The sequence below is a fragment of the Pongo pygmaeus genome, chromosome 13 (assembly GCF_028885625.2).
Source record: "Pongo pygmaeus isolate AG05252 chromosome 13, NHGRI_mPonPyg2-v2.0_pri, whole genome shotgun sequence".
NCBI classification, from domain to species: Eukaryota; Metazoa; Chordata; class Mammalia; order Primates; family Hominidae; genus Pongo; species Pongo pygmaeus.
Window position 1 is genome coordinate 121,381,565 of NC_072386.2, and position 6,195 is coordinate 121,387,759.

The following is a 6,195-nucleotide window of genomic DNA, read 5'->3' on the forward strand; positions in this document are numbered from 1 at the left end:
TTACCATTTTACCATTTCAATGGAACACAAGGTGAACCCAGTAGGTAGATGAGGATTGAGCCAAGAGTTTTGGGCTAGAGAGTCCCTGCTGCCTCTGTTTTCACGTTTTTCAGGATTTCCTTGCCAGTTACTTTCACCTGGAGTTCACCTGTTCCCCACCCCAACTCCTCAGGGTCCATGGTTCCCTCATTTCAAGGCTTATTCAAATGCTTCCTCTGTCAGGCAAGCTTTTCTGTCTGTCCTCCCTGTCTCTTCCCCATCTTTGAACATCTTAGCACCTTGATGACTGGGGCTTCAAATGATCCAACTCTGTGGTCCCACGGCACATAGCTGGTGCCCAGCAAATGCCTGCTGAAAAAGTTTATTCATCAATTCAACAGAGATTTACTGAGAGATTTGTTGTTGTTGTTGTTGTTGTTGTTTTGTTTGTTTTAACAGAGTCTCGCTCTGTCAACCAGGCTTGAGTGGACTGGCACAATCTCGGCTCACGGCAACCTCCACCTCCCAGGTTCAAGCAATTCTCCTGTCTCAGCCCCTTGAGTAGCTGAGATTACAGGCGCCTGCCACCATGCCCAGCTAATTTTTGTATTTTTAGTAGAGATAGGGTTTCACCATGTTGGCCAGGCTGGTCTTGAACTCCTGACCTCAAGTGATCCACCCACCCAGCCTCCTACAGAGCTGGGATTACAGGCGTGAGCCACTACGCCCAGCAGAGAGCTGTTTTAAGGGTGCTGAAATCTGACATGGTATGCCAACGTGGAAATCTTTGTTCTAGAAACAAGAGGCAGGGTGTGCCGTGCAGAGCCGCACAGGAAAGCACCGGGTTGGTCAGGAGGCAGAGGGAAGGAGGGGTAAACATGAGCAAGAACCTTTATTGTGGTTTCCATGGGAAGGAATGGGTGAGGCAAGGTAAGCAGGCTTAGGATTGGTTGGTTTGAATAACTGCAATAGGTGCTGGGGTTTATATAAGGGCTTTCCCTAGCTGTCTGGTGTCCGGCCTTGGGATGATCAGGGCAGTTGGATACTGGCCCTGAGTAAGAAAGCCTAAGAAAGGAGGTGTTTGTGGGTGTGGGCTCTGGATTGGGTGGCATGTATTTGCCAGGGACCTCCTGGGTGAGTTGTTCACTATCTCCAGGAACCGGTTAACCCTGGGTGGGGAAGTCCCTCCGGGAAGAGCAAGTCCCCAAGACCTCAAAGCACCTGAGTACAGAAAAGCAAAGGCGCTGGGCGCGGTGGCTCACACTTGTAATCCCAGCACTTTGGGAGGCCAAGGCGGGCGGATCACCAGGTCAGGAGTTCGAGAACAGCCTGGCCAACATGGTGAAACCCCGTCTCTACTAAAAATACAAAAATTAGCCAGGCGTGGTGGCAGGTGCCTATAATCCCAGCTACTCGGGAGGCTGTAGTAGGTCCAAGAGGAGAATCGCTTGAACCCAGGAGGCAGAGGTTGCAGTGAGCAGAGGCCACACCATTGCACTCTAGCCTGGGCAACAGAGCGGGATTCCATCTCAAAAAAAAAAAAAAAAAAGCAAACGCATGCTTAATACAAGGGTCTACTATATATCAAGCATATATAGGAAATGGGCAGTGAACAAAATGGACAGTCCGGGTATTTGTGGGGCTCATATCCTGTGGGAAGACAGGCGATGAGCAGACAAGCAAATCTGTATTTTGTAAATATATTGTATTTTTTTCAACAAATATTTTATGGCTGCCCTGTGTGCCAGGCCTGGATGTAAGCATTGATATATGATGAACAGAACAGATAAAGTCCCTGTTTTCAGCACATGCATGTTCTAGTGGGGGGAGACTGCAATCAATGAACAAAAAAAAAAAAAGAAAATTGAAGCCCAGTCATGGTGGCTCACACCTGTAATCCCAGCACTGTGGGAGGCCAAGGTGGGCAGATCACTTCAGGTCAGGAGTTTGAAACAAGCCTGGCCAACATGGTGAAACCCCGTCTTTCCTAAAAATACAAAAATTAGCTGGGCGTGGTGATGGGTGCCTGTAATCCCAGCTACTTGGGAGGCTGAGGCAGGAGAATCACTTTAACCCAGGAGGCAGAGGTTGCAGTGAGCCAAGATCGCGCCATTGCACTCCAGCCTGGGCGACAAGAGAAGACTCTGTCTCAAAAAAAAAAAAGAAAAGAAAAGAAAAGAAAAATCAGTGACAAGAAGTAAAACAGGATCAAGGGACTGAAAAAAGGACTGGAAAGTTATTCCAGATAAGGTGATCAGGGAAGTCTTCTCTGAGGAGGTGATGTTTGAGCAAGCCATGAGTGAGGAGAAGGAGCCAGCCACACAAAAGCCTGGGAGAAGAGAATTCATGCAGAAAAAGACCAGAGTGAAGGGCCCTGGAGTGATGAGGAGCTTGGTGCTGTGGAACCGAGGGGAAGCCAGCTAGTCTTGAGGCAGGAGAATAGGGTCTGGAGGCAGGGAACATAAGGCTGATTCACACTAACTTTCTAGAACTAAATCAAAAGGAAAACCCCAACTTTCCACGTCCAAGTAACAAAAGGACCAGAGGCTACTCCCTTTGCAATCCCGGCTTTTCTGTGTGGCAGATGAAAAACTGAAAGTATCTCTGATTGGTCCCTTCCCACTACCAGTCAGGCTGGTAGGGGCCCAAGTCTTCATTTGCATGGGAGTATAACTTTGTAACTTCACTTCAGCCTCTGATTGGCCACTTTCCACAACCAATCAGACTGATCACGGGCACAGGGTGTACACCAAATAACCAATGGGAAACCTTTAGAGGGTATTTAAACCCCAGAAACTTCTGTAAGGAGCCTGTTGAGTTTCTTTGCTTGGGCTGTTGTCGTCCTGTGGAGTGTACTTTCGTTTTCAGTAAATCTGCTTTTGTTGCTTTATTCTTTCCTTGCTTTGTCTGTGTGTTTTGTCCAAGAGGCTGAGAAGCTGGGCACCCTCCACCGTTAACAGTCTGGCTGTAGCATAGTGAGTAACGCAGTGGGTTAGGACGAGCGTGAGGTCAGAGACAGGCAGGAGTCAAGAAGTGCTGGAAGCAGGGAAGTGATTTAATCTGTTATTAAAGCTCCCTCTGGCTGCTGTGCGGAGATTGGATGATAGTAAGGACAAAAGTAGAATTAGGAAGACAAGCTAGGAGGTTATCTCCCTGGTAAGAGATGCCGTTGATCAGCTTGGAGCAGTGGCTGCGGAGATGCACAGATGTGTGGCATCAGTGAATCTTAGACCTTTTCCGCCACTGAAATTACATAAGGAGTTAAAACACGCACAGACTTCTGGACCTTACCTTTGCAGAGCCTTGTGAAAGAAAAATAAATCTTGGGGCCCCCAAATCACCAAGCTAAAGGGAAAAGTAAGTCAAGCTGGGAACTGCTTGGGGCAAACCTGCCTTCCGTTCTATTCAAAGTCGCCCCTCTGCTCACTGAGATAAATGCATACCTGATTGCCTTCTTTGGAGATGCTAATCAGAAACTTAAAAAAAAAAAAAGCAACCATTTGTTTCTTTCTTTCTTTTTTTTTTTTTGAGACGGAATCTCACTCTGTCGCCCAGGCTGGATTGCAGTGGCGCGATCGCGGCTCACTGCAAACTCCACGTCCCGGGTTCAAGCCATTCTCCTGCCTCAGCCTCCCAAGTAGCTGGGACTACAGGCGCCAGCCACCATGCCCGGCTAATTTTTTTTCTTGTATTTTTAGTAGAGACGGGGTTTCACCGTGTTAGCCAGGATGGTCTCGATCTCCTGATCTCGTGATCCGCCCACCTCGGCCTCCCAAAGTGCTGGGATTACAGGCGTGAGCCACCACGCCCGGCCTCAACCATTTGTTTCTTATCTACCTATGACCGGGAAGCCCCTTCCCAGCTTTGAGTTGTCCCGCCTTTCCGGACCGAACCAATATTCATCTCATATATGTTGATTGATGCCTCATATCTCCCCAAAATGTATAAAACCAAACTGCGCTCCGACCACCTTGGGCACAGGTTGTCAGGACCTCCTGAGCTTGTGCCACAGGCACTCGTCCTCAATCTTGGTGAAATAAACTTTCTAAATTAACTGAGACCTGTCTCAGATATTCGAGGTTTACAGCCTCAATGCCTAAGGAATCTATACTTTTTACAAGCCCCCTGGGATGTGCTGCTCCGTCTCCGGGTACCCACTTGTCTACTGGTGGTAAAGGGGTAAGTGTGGCCAGGCTCGGTGGCTCATGCCTGTAATCCCAGCACTTTGGGAGGCCAAGGTGGGCGGATCACTTCAGTTTAGGAGTTCGAGATCAGGTTGGGCAACACGGTGAAACCCTGTCTTCACAAAACAAATACAAAAAATTAGCCAAGCCTGGTGGCATGTGCCTGTAGTCCAAGCTATTCAAGAGGCTGAGGTGGTAGGGTTACCTGAGCCCAGGAGGTCGAGGCTGCAGTAAGCCATAATCATGTCATTGTACTCCAGCCTGGGTGACAGACTCTGTCTCAAAAAAAATAAAAAATAAAAAAGGGTGCGTATGATGATGCAGAAAGAGGAGCACTGGGGATGGGAGAGGAGGAGTCTGTCGTTTTGGATTCTAGTCCCAGTTACGGGTCTGTTTGGGGGCTCGGTGGCCCCAAGTGATCATCAGGGATAGCAATGCCTACCTCGAGGATGGGCTGAAAGTGAGGAATACATAACATAGTATTTGTAAAGCACTCAGCAAAGGACCAGCCGAAGCACTCGGGTTATGTTTGGTAAAGGGTGCAGGCTCTGGGGTAAATCGCGTGCAGTTGGAACACACATCGGCTTTGCTGCCATCTGCTAATGTGAATTCCATTCCTTTTGGGGCCTCGATTTCCTCCTCCATAAACTGGTATCCACAATGCCAAGCTTGTCACAGGCTCCGTGAATGTGAACGCTGTGAGAATGCGCGGGGGAAAGGCGACGTCTCTCCCTCCCGGGAAGAACTTGGATGGTGTCAGGCCTACACTCTCGCTCCGCCTAGGGCCGCTCGCTGGGCCTGGCTCCCTGGCTGCCGGGCTACGGGGGCTCAAAGGACACCATCGCCCTCTTATGGCCGCGGCAGGACTGGACCGAGGGGCTGGGCTCTAGCGCCTTCCTCCAGGCACGGCGGAGGGCGAGGGTCTGGCAGCCCACTTACCCAGGGCCTCGGGGCACTAGCATTCATGTCATCGACTGCCTGGCAGGGCTGGCTTTCTTAAGTGTGGTCGTGAGCCTTGCTTAAGTGGAAGAAATGCTGTCGCTTTGGAGATTCATAAAACAATTGGCTCGATGATTCTTTCTTCAGGAGGCGGACTTGGTTTACCGGCTTTACTGCCCACAGCTGATGCCAATGATTTCATTTAATCGTCTTTAGAGTCCCTGTGCATGGGGAGTTACCATCCCCAATTAGTTTCTTGTGAATGCAGGGCAAGGAGAGGGAGAGGGTAGTGGGGGACGGGGAGAAGGGGCGAGGGGTACGCTCCTATTAAAACGGAGCCGCAGAAAAACCCGCAGAGACATCTGTCTGTTCCCCGCTGAATCCTTAGAACAGCGCCTGGCACACAGAGAGCGCTTAACTCGCTGTGTAACTAAATGCAAGCCAAGATCTTCGCATTATGTGTGCTCTTCCCTTCCCTACCAAATATACCTGGCTTGCAAGGTTTGACCTGTTTTCTTAGACGATGTTTAACTTGTTTCCAAAAGAAATATTGGAGTAAATTAGCTTGTTCAAAGGAGTCTTTATGAAAGGACAGAACCAAGTGAGAAGTATCTGGAGCCCGGTTTGGGGGTATAGATGATGATGTTGAGCCAGCACCCCGGGGCGGCCGCAATGTAGAATCCTGGGGCTACTGGGAACCGTGTGGAAAGGGGCTCTTCTTTCTGTTCAAATAGTGTTCTCTGTAGATCCCATCTCTCCATCCTCCTGAGCTCTCTCTTACAAAATATCGGATTTCAGCAGCTTAGAATTGGACAGAAACTCAAGAGGTCCGTTTCTCAATTATCTCTAACCCTGGTAAACAATAAATGGGATGATGAGTACAAGACAGTTTTGGTAAAAAGTCACACGCCACACAACGTGAGATTTTATTATTCCACGGGTGCTCCCTTGCCAGTAATAGACATGGCAGCTCGGCTCCCTTCTCTTCGGGTTCGCCTTATTGTTGCCAATTGTCAACATGGCCTCTAGGCCGTGAGTTCTCATTGGCAGCTGCTCTGAGTCCCCGCCCTTCCCCGCCCCTCCGAACGCGGCC